General features: G+C 35.3%; 1 protein-coding gene across 15 annotated transcripts in view; it reads right to left on the bottom strand.

Moving 5' to 3' along the window:
- The window catches only part of LOC125658411 (5-hydroxytryptamine receptor 1-like), a 141,670-nt gene that overhangs the window by 10,651 nt on the left and 110,032 nt on the right, over nt 1-20,987 (bottom strand). For 2 of the 15 annotated variants that reach the window (XM_056148627.1, XM_056148628.1), the window contains one exon: nt 1,577-1,607. The exons of 12 other annotated variants lie outside the window; for them this stretch is intronic. The gene's annotated coding sequence lies outside the window, so the exon portion shown is untranslated. Of the gene's footprint in view, nt 1-1,576; nt 1,608-7,233; nt 8,156-20,987 lie in introns of those variants that run through there. One more of the 15 variants, XM_048889674.2, reaches the window with a different exon arrangement.

Genomic DNA, 20,987 nt, shown 5'->3' with positions numbered 1-20,987 from the left:
TAGATAATTTGATAAATTCTACATATTTTACACATCATACAGCACAATTTTATATGCTATTATTAGTATTACAATTGCTTTTCTTCATTTTATGGCGGTGTTTGTCTTGGACTAGTTTGCCTCAGATTAGAATGTTTTAGGTATTTTCCTCGGATTAAAATCTCTCAGGTTTTCGTTCCAGATTACACGGAGCATGTTCTTGTCGCGGTATTTGACTCGGATTAGAACGTTCGTCTCAGATCACAATCTATCTGCGGGAGGGGGGGGGGGGGTTGCCTCAGATTAGAATGTTTCATATTAGATTGTTTTTGTGGCGGTGCTTGCCTCAGATTAAATCTTTCAGGTTTTTGTCTTGGATTAGAGTTTCTTTTGGGGATGTTTTTCTCGGATAAGAATTTTTAGGTACATACATGTATTTGTGTCGCATAGCATAATGTGTGTAAGGTTTTCACCTCAGATTATACATGATCAGTGCTTCTGGGAGATGTTTTCCTCAGATTAGAATGTTTCTATTTTACCTAGGATTAGAATATTTCTGTGGCGGTGTGTACTTCGCGGGTGTGACCGGTCGACAGAGGATGCTTACTCCTCCTAGGCACCTGATCCCACCTCTGGTGTGTGTCCAGGGGTCCGTGTTTGCCCAACTGTCTACTTTGTATTGCTTGTAGGAGTTATGAGCTTGATTATTGTTCGTTATCTTCATCTTTCTGTACAATATTTTAGAACTTTGTCTCGGATTAGAATGATAGTGGATTTTCTCTCGGATTAGAATGTTTCAGGTTTCAGCTTCGGATTATAGAATATTTCTGAATTTTGTCTCGGATTAAAATGTTGGTGGATTTTGTCTCGGATTAGAATGTTTGTGGATTTTGCCTTGGATGAGAATGTTTTTGTGGCAATCCAAGCAAAACCCTAGACATACCCTCTAGACCTGATAAAATTTATAAAAGTGACTGTCATAAATATGTCGTAGTTAATAAATCATAGCACGGTTTCTTGTCAGCAGCCGACTTATCAATAAAGCGACGATTTATTAAATAGAATGCCTTGTGAGAAAAGAACGCACGTGTATCGTATTGATGAAGCTTCTACCGAAGACAAAAGGGATAATTTTATGCTTAATAACACATAAATATACATATTGTATATCTTATACTTCGAAGTTAATCTATCTTTAACGTACCCGCACTAGAGAAAATATAATCCAATGCATGATTTATATTACCTATGTTAAATGAAAGATTATCTTAGGTTGTGAATGTCGAATAATGGAAAGCGACGGAGATAGAATGAAGAATAATGCACTTTGCATACTAAGGTTCCTGCAAAACACTAGGAAACAATTACAAGAGTCCTCTTAAACACTGTATAACCCTCTATCTGCACACACCACTAAACTGTGTACAGACCATTGGTATTTACATGTATATCAATGATAACAAGCATATAGCAGCCACTGATCTACTTCAATTAGTGTGGCATTACAAGCAATGTCGTACTTAGATAATGATACAGTAGACCTGATGAAATCACACTGCCGATATATACGGAGATATGTAAAGATAAAAACCCCTACCTTATTCCTAGGACTTAATGCTGTCACTTTACTGAAACACAACACCATTTAAAAATAAAGATCTCTCCAAAATCCATACTAAAAACAGCGTGTTATTCCTATTTCGCCGGTGACCATGCAAGGCGTTATGAATGAGCATACCTGGTCGAGCGCCCTACACCTGACCCGAAGAGTAAAACCGTAGCGTACTTAAGAATTATAAGAAAGACACACATTTTATCATAATACACATCTATCATATTACACTCAAGAGGGCACTGACTTTTGTAGAAAGTAAACAAAACTATTTTGTTTGTTTTGAATAAAAATGTATTTTAATTGATATCTGATAATAAGTCATCCATACGGATGTTAAATACTAAACGATATGCACTACTCCCAACACAGCATATGTAATCACGTGTTCTTGAAAATATGTCTTCTGTTCAAAAATGGGAATGGATCGCACAATCGTAACCTTATCAGTCGAATAACGCTACAATGCGTTTGTAGTTGTCGGTACGTGACCATCCATGAATATCGATCATCCGGTCATTTAGCTTCGCGATTTTTTTTAAAACGGTAAAATAAAAATCCTAACTCCAGAAAAGGATCATCAGTATTGATATCGGGTAAGGTCTTAAATTCCTTCTGTAGAGTCAAGGATTTCTTGGGAAATTTCAATTGGAGCAGCTTTTCTGATAACCGCGACTCAAATGATCATAAAAAGAAAACCTTGCTGCTTTTAAATACTTATATAAACAAACGGACAATGACAACAAGATGACAAACACCAACACCTATATAAACTACTAAGACATTTCAATGTGAGCTATGGATCAGCAGGCGTGTTCACTTTCCTAAGATATGTCTTAAAAGATATGACTTAGGAAAAAAGTAACACCCTGAGATGATATTGGGACATAATTTGGTGTAATTTGATTGTATCTTACGGGCATAGTAAGTCAGGATATCTCAAGTACTTCGGAGCATTATCATTTATACATACATTTATAAAGTTTGTGACATATTTGCAGTAGAGGAATTAAAATCTACGTACATTCACACCTAGGAAAAATAAATACATATACAAACATATATTATATAGGGTTATTGGACTTATATTGGTGAATATTGGCATGAGTTGGCTGTGAAATTGCACGAGCTTGCGAGTGCATTTTGACAGCTAGCGACTGCCAATATTCACCAATATAAGTTCAATAACCCTTTTATTATATAGCTGAAGTATTTAGTTGTTAAATTATATCCCTTTTCACTCAAAATACTCCAAACTAGACGAAAATTCATTAATATTGGCATCTAAGGTGAAAGTGTGCAATATCAGCATGCATTTCTTAACTGCGTCATTTTGGCTTCTTTACGTCGTTACGGTAAGGTCAATATTGAACGCTCATACTCGGAATGTTTCGGGCGCACACAATTTACGCAATGCAAAGTTAGCGTTCAATAAATTCTCAGGTTATTGAAAGCTAACATTCTCTAGATTTTACGCAGATTTTATAATAGACTATATATTAGCTATATACTAATATGCATTTTTATTATTATTACATGTACTCTATCTTAAAACATGACATAAACTAAACGATTATCAGGTTATCTACTACTTCAATTGAAACGAGAAATGATAAAATTTAGATGGATATTGTGGACCACGCGAACCCATGCAATAATATGTTTACCCAAATTTGAAAACAATGTGCCAGTCACAAAATTGGCTACACTCAAAGGTTGCCAGCCCTGTTCAAAATTTGTCACTCCCGATTTTTAGTTTTGTGAGGTTTATTGTTTTTTAAAAAGATTAAGCGGGCTGTACTTTCCATCCCTGTAAAATGTACCCTAAACACAAAATATTTCACTCATATGGAGACGTCACCATTGTCGGTGAAGTGCTGCAAAATTTAGGCCTATGCTCGGCGTTTACGGCCTTTGAGCAGGGAGGAATCTTTATTGTGCTACACCTGCTGTGACACGGGAACTCGGTTTTTGCGGTCTCATCCGAAGGACTGCTCCATTTAGTCGGAGCCAGATAATTTCTAGTCCCCATAGTGACATGTTCATAACACAGTGGGTCTGTGCCGTAGCTGAACACCCAGCATATCCCAATGAAAGGTGAAGATAACGAACAGTGATCAATCTCATAACTCCTATAAGCAATACAAAATAGAGAGTTGGGCAAACACGAACCCCTGGATATAACAGAGGTGAGATCAGGTACCTAGGAGGAGTAAGCACCCCCTGTCGACCGGTCAAACCCGCCGTGAACCCTATTTCTTGATCACGTAACCGGGGTTATCCGTATAGTGAAAATCAGTAGCAATAGATGACCGAAAATGCAATACTTATTATGATACCTATTCCCTGCATCTTAACCATACATACATAACTTGCAAAGAGTTAAGACGTGGTCTATAAATGCATTTGATTACAACACAAGTGCTTGTACACTGCATATGATGGCCATAGTCTGTAACTGACGACAGACCTGACAGTTATGTGATTTTAGTTAATGAATCGGTATTTAATATTCTATCAATAACAAATGAGTGATTACTCCCGAAACATATAAATTAAATACGTTTTAGATGATTCAATGATTTCGAGTCCTTGACACTGAGCTTTTGGGGGTGGGGGTGAGGGGCCCTTCACACGCACTGCGAGCCTTCAGATCGTGCAGCGCCAGTGAAACGCCTCAAATGATTTACAGTACCAATTCTCTAAACAAGCAAAATACACATGTATTTCATAATTCAAAATAAAGGAAACAACTACTGCTGACATGATCGTAAATACGTACATACACTTTATATTTATCTTGGTAGCATATTCTTAGTATATACCGTACTACTGTTGAGGCGGTTTGTATCATATTGTTAATCCTGTCCAATGTTAGCGTAGACCTCAAATTCAAACCAATATTCTGCTTTATTTTACAATTCATTATTGCGTTCATTATTTTTAAAAATAATTATTAAAAACTTCTGTCCTAGGAGTTCACACCACGTGACAAAATCCGTATAGTATGTATGACAAATAGTGAATGAACCCAGAACCTGGGTGGTTAAGAAGCATTCATTTTTTCATTGTTATTGCTGAACGTTGGCATTGGCGGTGCAAATACACATAAAAATGTAGTGTGCATATCATGAACTTTGAACTTACCTAACTCGTTGCAATGCTTTCCATGTGCATGGGGGCTGTGATACGTTTGATTCCCATGAAATGATTTTTAATTCAGAAAAAATCCATTACTTTTATGGCTTCTGTTGGAAATAGACATTGCACTGACGGGTTGTACGTGTGGTAATTGGGGACAAAATCGGGCGTTCGTTTTAAACTAAAGCCGATTGGTGGTGGATTACGGGTTCACATTCAATGATCAGGCTTAAAAATATTATTCCTAAAAAGATCGGGGTATATTAAAGTCTGAGGGAAAGTTTGGAACAGTAAACCGACCGTGAATGATTACTTTTCAGTTTACGAAATAGGCAGTAATAAACGAGTTCGGTAGGCTGCATACTGATACATTATGGACTGCTCTTGAAGCAAATCATAATTTATTGTCAATTCCATAATCTGATTTTAGACAGGTTATTCCCAGATTACCTGTCCATCGCTTGTAGGTTAATGATAATCGTGGTGGGTCTGTACGTATAATACATACTTCCCTCATTCATGAATGTCATTGGTTTAGAAAGGTCAATGTTATAGTAGGAATCAGTCATAGGTTAAAGGTCAAAATCACTAGCATATTTCGGTAATAAAAGTTCTCAACTGTATGGCATGGAGTCCCTGGCGACACATAATGAACCTACTGTTATTCATGCACCACAGGGACGTTGTGCTAACTATGGGATGTGGGTAAGGGAACAGAGCAGACGTGAGAATACATACATGTATTTTTCGTAAAGCAAATGTTACCCCCTTTTTTTTCTTTTTTCTTTAACAAAACTTTAATTGTTTCAAAATGATAATTTAATTGGGGATTTTATTTGGGTACTTGGTTTACACGGTCGGAAGAAGATAATGTAATATTAAGACTTTCGTTTCTAGACAATAGAATTTATTAGTCAAATCGGATGGGCCGGATCGACATGGAGTAAAGTTTCATAATTTGTTATCTAAAATCCTTTAGTATAAAACGGACTGTCACTGATGTTCAACATGTGACCGGTCAACAGGGGATGCTTACTCCTCCTAGTCACCTGATCCCACCCCTGGTGTGTCCAGGGGTCCGTGTTTGCCCAACTATCTATTTTGTATTGCATATAGGAGTTATGAGATTGATCACTGTTCGTTATCTTCACCTTGCATCTAGAAGAAATGGTTGTTATTGAACCTATGAGGTTGAACGAAAGTTATCATTGATATCAATGATTCAGAAGGATTGTAATATATTGCAAGTTTTCAACATATTTATTCAAATTGCTATTAAGGTATTACAGTTGCAGTTATACAGTTAAACGTTCCGCTCAATAATTTTTTACTCATATGGAGACGCCACCATTGCCGCCGATGGGCTGCATTTAGGCCTATGCTCGGCGCGTATGGCCTTTGAGCAGGGAGGGATCTTTATCGTGCTACACCTGTTGTGACACGGGCCTCGGTTTTTTACGGTCTCATCCGAAGGACCGCTCCATTTAGTCACCTTTTACGACAAGGGGTACTGAGGACATATTCCAAGTTTCTAACCTGGATTCCCACGGGTGATATTACAGTTGCAAGCTCTTAAGTAAAGCGTTATGATAACTGATAGATCAAAATGTTAATATGACCCCAAAAAATGTCACCTTTTCGAATGCATAAATGCTAAAATTAAGATTGCTTGTTAATGCACCGTACATATTTTCATTCGGCAACCATCAATGAAATGTTTATTAAAGTTTCAAATGAAGGGCATGATATGAATTTGCTTTCACGATTTCCTGTGGTTTTATGCAATGAAAATATTATTTTAATCTAATAATATGCTCTTAAGATTTCAAGCGAATAATTCCTTTTCTAAACATTATATATTTACCCATTAGACAATAGAGCGACGGATCACCCAGGCATGCTCAACTGGTATAACAGGTAATGAACAAATCACCTGTATTTTAACACGAACATTATAACCCAAACCTTACCATGCTAAGAGTACACGTGCAGTAAATAGACCCAACAATGCATGTCCTGTAACATATATAATTACAACTTTTTAACATTTGCGTGCTGTTGGGTTTTTTTTCTTATCAGTAACATTTAACTATATCATCGAATTTTACCAAAATGAACTCTTATTGTGATATACATGTACATGTATACAGACTTACTAATCGAGACATCGCTTTTCTAAAACTGTTGATTTTTTTAGCGTTATTATTTGGGGGGGGGGGGGGCTTCTTAGAAAAATGCATATAAAGTAAAACAAAAAATTTCCCTTTCCACACGCTGTATTCGTGATCTTTTTTTAAAACATTTAAATCTATTGACTTCCAATACCAGACAGCTGACACGCCATACATACTTTGTGTTTTATTGGAGAATCGTAAATCGTACACACAAAATAAATCAAATGTTACATAAATTACATGCATACTATTTTCTCTATCAGCATTTCACTTATATACATTTTATTTTGAACGCATGCAAAATCTTACATATATTTTTTTACTTACACAAACAGGATTGTAGATCTAGGTTGTTAAATATTTTCATACAAAGCTTGTCTTATTTCGAAATCGTGATCTATGGTTTTGTTAGAAGCATTGATATGTCTCGGATAAACATCCTGAATGACGAAGTTTGCGATTATTCACATCCACATAAAACCTCAATTAATAGCAAAATACATTTATATACTGTGCAAAACAACAGGCATACATCCTGTATGTAAAATAATGAACTTACTTTTTGTAAAATGGCCTACATACACTCCATATATGTGTGGGGAGAAATCAATATCAGACACACCAAATGTAGATATTCAGTAAAAATTTATGCTACATTGACTCGGACCATGTACACGGTGAAATCCATGCTACAATGACCTAGCTGGATATCTATGAGTGTATACAATGGGACTAAGGCCCGTTTCCTGTACATCACGGCCATATGCTTTAGGGACAGGTCAATGGAATATCCTGATCTGCTTTAGAAACATAAATATACAATCTTGCGGTAGGATGATTAAAAAATATGTCTGTTTAAAAGAAACACAATTATGGCAATTCTTAAGATGACGGGGACACGTATTGTGAGAGAGTTGAATAATGAATGGATGACATCTAACAAGCGGCCAGTGGCGCAGCACATGTTTCTCTTTTTTCACAAGTCACGTATACCCTACCCATAGGCACATATCGAGGAGATGCTTTTCCTAACGTATATTCAAATAATCAGAAATGAAAATCGTCATGATATCTCCGTCCCATATCGTAGCCATTTGTATACAGGGGTGACCTGTCTATGGAACGGGGATTGAATTTATTTACAGTGATTGATAAATTGTCCCTTGATTTAATAAATGATAGTGAGTGCTCAATTAAGTGTAGGACAGAGACAATATTTTTATCTTAGTCGTGATCTTTTTTGTGAAAATGGCCAGTTCTTGTAGCCCTTACTTGTAGCGGTATTGAACATCAACATAATTTATTCACTTAGAATACCAATTTTTCGAATACAGTTATAACGATATATATATATATATATATATATATATATATATATATATATGTATATATATATATATGAGTGTATATTATGTGTATATGTATGCATTATTATATATACATGTAACACGAGTATATGTACATGTACTGTATCATATACTGTACTTATATACATATATATCTATATTCATATGCACTGTATTTTAAATACGTCGATACATGCTAAATTTTACAATACTGATTTTATTTTTGTATATTTGATGCAGGACTATAATGAAAACTGATTTGTGCTTTGATAAATAAAGATCATTATAAAAATCATAATTATCCCTGCGATGAATGCATATTATACATGTCGAAAGAATTTTCGTTTAGAATGTGTGTTGCGGTGATTCTGTCTCTGGCCAAGGCATGAAACAGAGTTTATATACGTTCGACATGTCGGATATCGAATCAGGTTCATGTTATGTAATATCGTACAATGTGTGTAGATGGAGATAGGGGTGGAATGACAAGATGTTAGAGGTTACAGGAAGTCTGCGCTCTTTGTTTGCTAAAAAGATTCAATTTTAGATTAATGTGTTCTTATAATTGGACGTTATTGTTTTGGTTTGTACAAGGCTGTCGCGAGAAGACAAGCCTGAAGTTACAGTACATACGCACTAACAGTCGTGTTAGGAGATGATGGTGCACTACAGTACGATAGTAATGCATTGTTTGACCTTGTTTACCGAAGATGAATGATTCTGACCCAAACACAATCTGGTCTTAGTCCAAATTATCCCACTTAACTAAACCAACAACAGGTGCTGTTTGCCAAAGAGTTGATGTACATGATTGTATCTAAGCCTATTGTTCCATGTCTACTGTCCTTGATTTCATCGTCATATAACAGGTGCCCAATAAAAACAATGCACATTCAAGTTTAGACGAAAGTAATATGTTGTAACGTAGAACGATGCGGAAATATTGAAGTGGTTTGTTTCAGATTTAAGAAGTTGACGGATCTTGTCGAACGTTAAAGAGTATTTACGCACTTTACCAGGTTTTTTTTTAATCAAGCAAAGACCATATTGAGCTATATTAAAAAAATTCAACACATATTAAGTGGTGATAATGAATGACAAAAGAAAAAGAAAAAAAATATTTAATTGATTTTATAATTGTAAAATTCATTTAACGATAATATATTTTTAAAGGAATAAAGAAATGCCCCATGTTTAAAGTAAAAAGTCATAGTATTAAAGGATACCAGTACTTTTGAAAGAAATTCAGTTGCTACAGACACAAAAATGGGATATTGAATTTATAAATTATATTTCTTATGGAAAGCATTAAATCCACACACTCATGTAATATCATTTGATAAATATTTGCAATCACAATACACTCATTGCGTTTATATTAAGAGTTTTTTTTTTTTTTTTTTTTTTTTTTTTTGTTGTTTTTTTTTTTTTTTTTTACATTATTTTCATTTTGTATTTTTGAATTGGGAAGTGTAAAATTTTAAGGAATGTATTCGTATTTGATTAAATTATATAGTATACAAATAGTTTATGTAAATCAAAGTATATTATATCCATCGCTATTATGGTGCAACGTGCATGATATATTTGAAATTAATGGTAATTTTTGATTGAACACAAATCTCTCTCTCTCTCTCTCTCTCTCCATAGACTGCTTGTCAAAATGTCTCCGATTAAACCCGGAAGTCCGCCGTTTTAAGAATGATGTAATAACGAAAATATTGAGTAGACAGCGTAAATAAATAATACTGAATTACACAAATACCCCGGACATCATGACCCCCAAATTATTTCTATGCAATATCACAGTAACTAATTGTACATGTAATTGTTTATATCCGACCAAATTCTGGTGTCATAAACTTTTTAAAAATATGACATACACCACCTCTAGCACTTCCGTAATTTTACACCCAGCAAATAACCCCGTGTCAAATAACCCCGTGTCAAATGCAAAGAAATAACAATTCGGTATAGTGAGTTATGGAACTTTAAATAATGTCAGAACGCAGACAAAGTCTCATCCATTTGTCTGAGCGTTGCCTTGGGTGGGTACATGCATTTTATACTCGTACATCGTTTTCTAGCATATCGGGTTAGAAAATTCATTAAGCATATGTAAAAATTAATCATTTTTAACATCCCCAATTTCAGTCTGTGGATACAGAGAGGTACATGTACACGGAAATCTACGTTCGTGAACCCAGTTGATGGCAGTTTAGTGCATTGCATGATTGGATTGGTAACCGAGGTCAAAATTAACAAGTACATGTACTAACAATTGATTCAAAGTAAAACTCCATTATTAAAACCAAAGTCCCGTTCTAGCATTAAAGCAGTTAGTCGGCAATACAAAGATGAAATTAATATTGACACGGCCTGCGTATTTATTTTGGTATCAATGTTTTTCCTCCGATTTGCTCTGTTTTTATTCCAGTGTGACCTCAACACCGATATTTAATAATAGAAACGTACATTTGTTGTTAAATCAAACTGATATATTGCGATAGAACTTTCCTGTTCCAAGTAGTTAAATATTTTTCATTTAAGTTAAACTGTTAGAATTCATTTAATTATTTGCATAAACAGAAAGAAAACGAATTGTTTTTTAAATCTAAAACAAACTTACAGACTTTCTTCCTAGCCATTACATGTGTAATATGACTGAAGAAAATGTTAGAAATATCTTTATAAATATCTCTATGATTAACATATTTACGTTGGCAAACATGTAAAAAGAAACAGTGAAGCACACGTAGCGTAGGACAAGGCCCCGGGCCGTCTGAGCCCCCCCCCCCCCCCCCCATTTCTACTATATTTTCATTACTGAAAGACATTTAAAATTTAATTCAAACTGTTATTCCGTATTTCATAAATTATAAGTTCATTCAAAGCAGAATATTTGTTAATAGAAATAGATTCATGCACATATAACACATTAATTATATACAATACCTCTATGCGGACCAAAATACCATCATGTCTGATTCAAATCGCTGAAAACTACTGCAATATAACCGAAGTCAGGTAAACTACAACAAGCAATTATACCTTCAAAGGGGTTTTGCCTCCTTAGCCCTACGATGAAATTTCCCTGCACCCTCCGGGACATCAAGGTAACCCCTAATATACCCACAACTTAATTATCCCCATTTGGAATCCCCCTGGCTACTTTCATTTTCCATTTGACGTCTAGGAATACAGAAACAGGACCGCATAGAATGTGGTGTACTGTCATCCTTTGACTGCGCGTCACTGTAATAATAGCTCAATAAATAAACCCCTAGGAAATTCACATCCTTTATTCTCAAAGTTCCAATATTGTTATTTTCTCTGTACCTGTTGATTTCTATATCTGTGTTAAGGTCAATAAAACAGGCAATGCACGGAGAACACGATCATAGATTCAAGCTTTAATTTGTATCTGTGAAGAAAGATTCCAATTTTATGACCAGGAATGATATATTTTCCAATTTATCGCTTTCAACAAAAAAGAAATGCAAATTAATTGCTTGCCAAATTAATTTATAAACAAATCAATTTCGATCCATCAAAAAGATTTTTGGCATGCCAAACGTACGGCCATTTCAGTGTGTCGGCGAGGCCGTGCTTTTTTTCCCCGGAGATAAGACAACGCTGTAAGGGGAAACAACGAGAGAAAATCGTTTTAATGGCGTCATTAGGTTTGAAATAGTATTTCGACAAAACAAGGAAAACAATAAAGATATCTTCTAACAATTTTGTAATCCACGACCTGAGACAGTAAGACAAGCGAACGTAGTAATGGTGTAACCTCAGAAAACCCAGTGTTATACACAGCAGACGACAGAGATTTCACTTGCATCCTACAAATTACCAGATTTGTTTTAGAGTTAGCACATTTACATAGTTCTGGTTGCTTTTGTAGCAAGTAAAATTGTATTACTACAGGTTGCCAATATGGAAATCACTACGCTATTGTAGCAAAGGGGATACTTTTTTTTGCCTTAATCAGAGATTGGATCCTTGCATTAATATTACATGTAGGTGATCTGACCCCTAAGTTGATCGGGAAGTATAGTAGTATTATTACAATATAAACTTTAAAACTATTTGAGAAATCATACAAGAATCATATAGAGATGACAAAGTAGTTTTAGAGAAACATTTCATAATCTTTCCATATGACCTTAAAGGGACTGGTGCACGTTTTTCGTAAGAAATATTTTTCATTTTTGATGTTAAAATTCAAAAATATAATTCATTTAATGTTGACAACCAAAATTTGGACTGTCTGAATGCAAGGATAAGAGCACTATTCTAGCCTTGATTCTGTGTTAAGTAAACAAAGACTCGAGTCTTTTTATGTAAACAAACAAACCAGTGAAACGTTAATTTTATAATTTAAAGCATTGTCATTTAGTGCAATCACAAATTTTAACTTTTAAATGACACATTTTATCTAAAGTATACTTGAGATGTGATATATATAATAAAGTTAGATCAATATCCATTTATTTTGAAAACTTCGTATACAATAACACACCTCAATCTTTGTTTTCAAAACAAATAATAAACTCTCTATTATGAGCTCCTGTCATGATGAATAACCTCATTTTTATATTATATTTGTTGTTCATTAATTTAAGGAAGAATATCACATCGTCATAAAGGCATATGTAAATCGCGAGTTTGAATCAAGCAAGGTGAGTCTCCAATACAACTCCAAATCAGGAAGAAAAAAAAGAGGTTTATCAAATCAGTATGCTATGTGTTTTCCGCTTCCATCGAAAACTTTTCTGTTTCTGTTTCATTCATTCTTGATTGATTTCTCGATACAAACTGTTTTTGTTAAATGTCGTATTGAATTAGGATATCAAATTGTATCCTTGGATTAAATTGAAACTTTTTAAATCGATTCAGAATTTTTTCCCCTTATTTAAATTTTAAACCCCGTCACAGACCATACCTAGTTAACGATATTCACTAGATCAGAGAACATTCTAAGACCCAGGGTTAAATCCTGAAGAAGTGTAACGCTCGAAATATAAATTAAATATAAACCAAATTATCTGAATTTTTGTTATTAACTGTTATTCAATACACAATATAAAGCAAGTCATAAAACGTCCACTATTCACTCTTTAATTGCATGATGTAACCCAACAATTATCTAAATATGTAAATTAATCTTCACGTCTAGACTACCTGCACTCAAATATCTTTAGAGTCATCCAATGACCGGTCGTTTTTTTCTTTTATCTTTAGGGAGGTGTATATCACATATTATCAAATGTGCCGCGATATTCATAATATCACATACAAATGCATGCGATATCCAACTACCCACTGTTCACAAAGAAGGTAGGAGGAGTCATGCAAATGAGACAAAGACAAGATTCAACATCTGATCAAGATAGAATTTGCAAAAAAATTTCATAAGACAAACAAATATAAATAAAATCACTAACTCAACGCTTTACGAATAGAACGACCATGTAGCGTGTAGCTCAAAGATAACAAAATAATACGACGGAGGAAACGAGGACTTAGACGACATTTTTCGAAAGCCACCAATAAAATCAGGCTACATGGATGACGATTTCAATCAAGTTTGTTAAAATCATTCTAACACTAGAGCGTCTCCTTGTCCGTGGTTGTACTTTGACTGACTCTATTAATGAATGACTTAATCAGTCGGAAATTGACTGCAAGTCTAGACGTTCGGTAGGAATTCTGTTAGGACTTAAAGTGGATATAACAGAGCGGTCTGGTCTACAATGGTCACCCTCAATTACCCAATTAGAAAATTACTAGCAAGTTATTATTCGTGATACTGGTAGAATGTTCTATCCGAAATAAGAGGTGAAATTAAAATAAGTAGGGGACAAGGAAAAGGCATGTCTACTTGGGAAAATATATATGAACAACCAAGTATCAATAAGTCCTGAAATTGATTTACAGAATTGCAAAACTTCACGTTTATTTACTCCATATAAACCTCTTGGGGAAAGTGTTGACTAGACAGAAAGTATAACCTGACGACGATACATGTAAGTACAATTCTTCCGGGACCACCATTAAACAGATGTTGATTTCTGCATGGTTTTCACGTTGCTTAGCAGCCGCTAGTCACAGACCCCAGGGTACCAGTCCATCGCAGGTTATTCAGTTTCCAACTGACCACTGGATGGACTGAGACAAACACACCAAGTAGCTTACCCACGGATACAACACGCACGATCAAGTAGCTTACCCACGGACACAACACGCACGATCAAGTAGCTTACCCACGGACACAGCACGCAAGATCAATTACCTTACCCACGGACACAACACGCACGATCAAGTAGCTTACCCACGGACACAACACGCACGATCAAGTAGCTTACCCACGGATACAGCACGCACGATCAAGTAGCTTACCCACGGACACAGCACGCACGATCAATTACCTTACCCACGGACACAACACGCACGATCAAGTAGCTTACCCACGGACACAACACTCACGATCAAGTAGCTTACCCACGGACACAACACGCACGATCAAGTAGCTTACCCACGGACACAACACGCACGATCAAGTACCCAGGCTGGGGTTCTAACCAGCAATAATTTGAATTGTATAGCGTGCTTCATAAGTCGTAAAATTGTCCTGAATATGGAAACATTTCAACTTAATCGGAAATTGGGTATGAAGGTTGGCCCGGTAGCTCAGTTGGTAAATCTTCCGCATGATTTGTGAAAATCATTAACTCGACTGTGCTGCACATAGGGACTAATACAAAATAAGAACAATTGATACTAGTAAACAGGACCTAATTTGAGCTAAATATGACAACAGAACACCATAACTGTTTGATTGATTGTATATTTCTAACGTCCCTCTCGAAAATATTTGACTCATATTGAGACCTCAACGTTGCTGGTGAAGGGCTGCAAAATTTAGGCCTATCTTCGGTGCGTACGGCCTTTGAGCAAGGAGGGATCTTTGATGTGCCACATCTGCGGGACCTCGGGTTTTGCTGTCTCATCCAAAGGACCACTCCATTTAGTCGCCTCTTACGATACGCAAGGGATACTGAGGACCTATTCCAACCCGAATCCCCACGGAATCAGCATAACTGAATATAGATTGATAAATCGCTGATTGGCTTATACACATGTACATGTAGATCCTTAGTCTGACTCTGCATAGATGAAGTCTTTGGTAAAGAAAAGTGAGAAGCGAAGTGCGGACACCTCTTTAAAAGAACATTGTATACCCGAAAACTATTGCTATGAAATTTTGTAAATTTATTTGTCTTTATATTGCTAGAAAACTCGTATTTACAACAAAATGTTCTTATGAAACCGTCTTCGTTTTTGCATTAGTCACAAATCATGAATGGGAAAAACATTACTCATAAAATTTAAATTCTTTAAACACATTTTTTTTATAGGTGCATTTCATGTGTTAAATTGTTGTTTAATCAACTGATAGAAAATCGCATGTAAACACAGTGAAATCCTATTTCATTTGCTGCGTCTGTGGGTACCCATGACCGTTAACCTGGGAGTAGTACTTATTGTTATACGCGTTATATATCATAAGGAGACTCCCGAGGGGATCCGGGTTAGAATAGGTCCTCAGTACCCCCTTGCTTGTCGTAAGAGACGACTAAATGGGGCGGTTCTTCGGATGAGACCGCAAAAACCTAGGTCCTGTGTCACAGCAGGTGTGGCACGATATAGATCCCTCACTGCTCAATGGCCATAAGCGCCGAGCATATAGGCCTAAATTTTGCAGCCCTTTGAACACCGGCAGTGGTGACGTCTGCATATGAGTGAAATATTCTCGAGAGGGACGTAAAACAATATTCAATCAATCATAAGGAGACATCCCTTGCTCTTTCCTTTCTAACAAAAATATGAAATAGACAAAAATTATTTCGACATCTTATTCGATTCGTTTTGCAATTTTCTCAAAGCCAAATTCAGAGCATCTCGAAATATGCCAGCCATTAAGATCGATTATCAATTACTGTCTGATTCTGATGACTAAAATGTCTGAAAAGTGTATACCTTGGGCATAGTATCTCTTAATTATAACAAAAATACGGGTGTGTTTCCTGCATTGGAACTATGATCACAAAGTTAAAGAGAATTTGTTTCACCATACTATTATTTTCACGAACTGTCGGTAAAATATCTTAGCATGGTGCAAAATGTTCCGATAGCGTTTCCCTGAATACACATGTAAAGACACATGCTATTGCGAGCTGCATGATTCTATCCTTACCTGCTCAATGGTATATCTATACTTAAAAAAAACCTTTATGACAAGAGAGTTAATTTGGTCTCGGGGTAACTGCTACAGTTCCTTAAATCGTAACAGTTTAAAAAAAAATCAAGCTACTGTGAATACTGATGAGAGACGGGGGCGTGAAGACTGTTGATGGCATTGGTCGTTCTGTCAATTCAAGGAAGCATTCTGAACATTGCATTTAGAGTACATTTCTCATATTTACACCCAATTGGAGAAATATCATACTCTCTACAGCATGGCAGTTGGTTCAAAATTAAATAAATCTGTGACTAGAATTCTGTCATATTCTTAATGCTATATCAGTGGTCTGAGTGTTAAATAATACCATAACAACAAAAAGTAACAAAATTTCCAGCGCTTGAACTTTAGTCGAGTTTTAATTACCTTCATTGAATTCAAACCAGCTCGATAACATTATTTGATTTTTATAGTGAATATGTACATGTTTTGTATTGTACAAGGTGATCTATATGAAAGGTAAAGATAACGAACAGTGATCAATCTCAGAACTTCTATAAGCAATACAAAATAGATAGTTGGGCAAACACGGACCCCTAGATATACCAGAGATGGGATCAGGTGCCTGGGAGGAGTAAGCATCCCCTGTCTAACGGTCACACCCGCAAACATTTGTTCATTGCAAACTTCGTTCAATATATTTCAGCTTCAATGAACTTCATATCATTTTAATAAAGTACGTTAAATATTTTGGAATGAGATTTAACATGTACATGTAACCTTGATTGATTGATTTTATATTGCTTAACATCCCTCTGGAAAAAATTTCACTCATATGGAGACGTCACCATTGCCGGTGAAGGGCTGAAAAATTTATGCCTATGCTCGGCGCTTATGACCTTTGAGCAGGGAGGGATCTTTATCTTGCCACACCTGCTGTGACACGGGGCCTCGGTTTTTGCGGTCTCATCCGAAGGTCCGCTCCATTTAGCAAGGGGTACTGAGGACCCATTCTAATCCCGAGTCACCCGGGATCTGGTGCGCTAATGTATAATCAAGAAACTGTGAACGAGAATTCATCATCCTTTACTTATTTCCTTAAGAGAGAGAGAGAGAGAGAGAGAGAGAGAGAGAGAGAGAGAGAGAGAGTACTAACAGATACAGGTAAATAGGCATACATACAGACTGACTTCAACACAGACAGACCAAGCGTATTTTAATACAAAGATATTTAGTATATCAACATCACCGATTATAACGATGGATTTTGTCTATCCTAATATACCCACAAACAAATCTTTTTTCATTTGAATCTTCATTTGATTGTATTTCTTTAAAAACTAAAATAGTCTTAAAATCAATTTAAATTCTACGTACCTCAACAATAAAAAATACAGCAAGGTTTTGTGTGGGGTAATATGGTAGTTGTTTACATACAGCTAATATTTAACTGGGAAATGTATAAAAACATGCACTAGGGAAACTAAATCTTCCTAAAAATAAAGTTTTATGTTCTGTAACATACATGTAGCCATGTACGGATTAATATTGAAACTCTTTACACCTTTTTATTTGACATTGTTGTCTCTTCATGTTGTAAAAGTTTAATTTTTCAGTGACGTTAGATAAATGAGAAACACCGCTTGTCAACGGAATTTTGGGACAACCCTCGTATATTGCTTTTCTATTGAAATCGATTAAATCAAATTGATTGAAACTGGGATAACTTAAGATTTTGTCTCAATATTTCATTTAAGCTTTAAAGGCTAAGAACGTTTTAATTACAATATGTACATACTATGAACAAAATTAATGTACGTTACAGGCACAGTTTTAAAAGATGCAAAATTTATAAATTGATTGATTGGATTGTGGTTTCCAATCTGTTAGATCTTTCCTCAGGAATCTTCTGCTGACAATATCGATCACATTGATTTAATTATTATTTTTTATTTTTTTTTTTAGAAATATTTCATAATTATAGGACTTCATTATATCCCTGATGTTTAGTAAATAATACGTTTTAATTACAATATGTACATACTCTGAACATCAGAAATACTGCGTTACAGGCACACTTTTAAAAGATGCAAATTTTTAAAATTTTGATTGATTGGTTTGTAGTTTCCAATCTGTTAGATCTTTCCGTCAGATCAAAATACCATCATATTGACTAACAATTATTATTAATCAAGGAATCAAAAGTATTCTTGTATACATTTTGCTCATATTTCATCAAATTCAATATGGAAAAAAAAATACGATCAATCGTAATGGACGGGAATTTGTTCCTGTTAAGTGATAAAAATTCAAAAAAGCAGAAACAATCGAATGCAGTGTCACTCATTTGTAACCCATGTATGTAAGTACAGCCTCCAGGGGAAAAAATACGAGAAAAGGATTATATCCTCACCCTTGGAACTTACATGTACTATCGATCAAATTTCAGAAAATATTCTCCCATGAATCCTCTGTTGCCGATATCGATCACATTGATTTAATAATTTGTTTAAATACTTCATAAATATACGACTTCATTATATTCTTGATATTCAGTATAAAATATGTACATGTACCTTCAATCATAAATATTACAAATCAATTACCAGTACACTGCATTAATTAAATCTGTGGACACTTATTCATATTGTCCGCTTAGAATGTCACCGGTTAGTGTAAATTAGGAAAATATGTTTATCAGTGTTCCAATAGAAGAACATAAACGTTGATAAGATTTTAGAGGTTATGTACATTATTATGAATGCTACTGTCACACAACCAATCCTGTTTTGTATCTATGTAAGTAATATGTATATCATGTTACGTTAGATATACGTAATCATTGTACGAGCATGAATATACTTCAGACCTATGTGCGTAATTAAATAATACAATTATGTAATATTGTTTAATACACAAACATGTCACTGTCAATGGAGATTAGTGACGCTTCAGCGACTCGCCGAGCCTAATACAGCGGTTTATTTAGTGCTGTTCGATATAATGTGTTCTTTTTCAAGACGGACGAAAAACATTAATCTGCATATGTATTTGAAATCCATGAGATTATATAGAAGAGTTCTACAATAAGACGTGTAAAGATTTCTAACAAGGTTCATAAGAGTTATTATTTGAGGTACTTTGAGGTTTGGGGATACTAGTTTAATGGATGCATGGGTTTTTTGTTGCTTATTTTGGGTGTCATAAGTACAAATATGAAGTTCGTTTTGAAAAGAAGGGGCGCAAATCTGTCGGATATATCTTTTGTTTCTACTTGGTTTTTTGTTGTTTTTTTGTTTGTTTTTTTCGTTTTATTTTTTTATTTTTTTTTTTTATATTAAATGAAAATTCATTTGGTAATATATTAATGCATAGAAATCACACCAGATGGCAGACCCAGCAACATTTTGCTTGTGACGTGGAGTTTCCATGGTTTGTAAAACAGCCCACTAGAGATCTGCCTCTAAGTAGATTCGTGATACCCGCCCCTATATAGATTTACGATTTGGAAGACTTCAGGAAAGCCGTATCAGTATATCGGTAGGCAATAGAACCTCCCTCTGTAAAGTATAATTTCCAGTATATAATAGATGTTAGATAGTAGAACATTGGTTTGCTTGCTGGTGTCTAAAAGTTGTGAGTGTTATAATTGCAAAAACGTCTTGAACACGTTTGAGGTAACTCAGCATTTTAAGCCGAAGGCTATCAATTTTATTCTACTAAAGCTATATGTTTCGACATTTTGTCAATTTGAAAATGTTGTTAACTTGTCACAATTATGATGGTATGCAACTTTCCTTACATCATTCCAACTTACCGGTCGCGGAAGTGTAGTGGTTCGCTTCGTAACCGGGACGTCGTGAGTCGATAAATACATGTATTTTATTACACGCATGTATTATTTACTAAATGTATATATAAAAAACTTCTTATTTTTATATCTCTGTATACCATTGCACAATGGTGATGAGATCCAATAAAATGATCATGAGTTCGAGCCCCACTCATGCCATGGTCGCGTCAAGCCGGAGACGTAAGCATAGGTAGTGATTAATCCTTTGCCAAACGCTCTGCATTTGGAAGTGAGAATCACGGTTCTTTCGGATAAGACCTTATAAACGGAAGTTCCGTGTTGTGGCACGCGTTGAACGATAAAGACGGCCCTGAGCACAAATTACCGGTACAGGTCTAAATTTGTGTTACTTCACCTACAGCTGGTGACATCTCAGTATGAATGGAAAATTCCCGACGGGACGTAAAACAAACACACACACACAACTATTACAACTGTTTTGATCATAATTGGTGTTTACAAACAGTACGTGGCACTCGGCTCTCAGTGACGCTCATTTCAAACGTCAACAAAAATGGATACTGAAATATTTACACGAGACTGCACACACTTGTAGAACATGCTATTTGGTGCTTTAATCCGTCAACTTGGATGGCTGCAACTTTCTTTTTCGTGACCCCATCCTTCATTATTT

The sequence above is a fragment of the Ostrea edulis genome, chromosome 9 (genome assembly GCF_947568905.1).
Source record: "Ostrea edulis chromosome 9, xbOstEdul1.1, whole genome shotgun sequence".
Classification (NCBI taxonomy): Eukaryota; Metazoa; Mollusca; class Bivalvia; order Ostreida; family Ostreidae; genus Ostrea; species Ostrea edulis.
The sequence above is the reverse complement of the archived record's forward strand: the minus strand, read 5'-3'. Positions and strand labels throughout refer to the sequence as shown.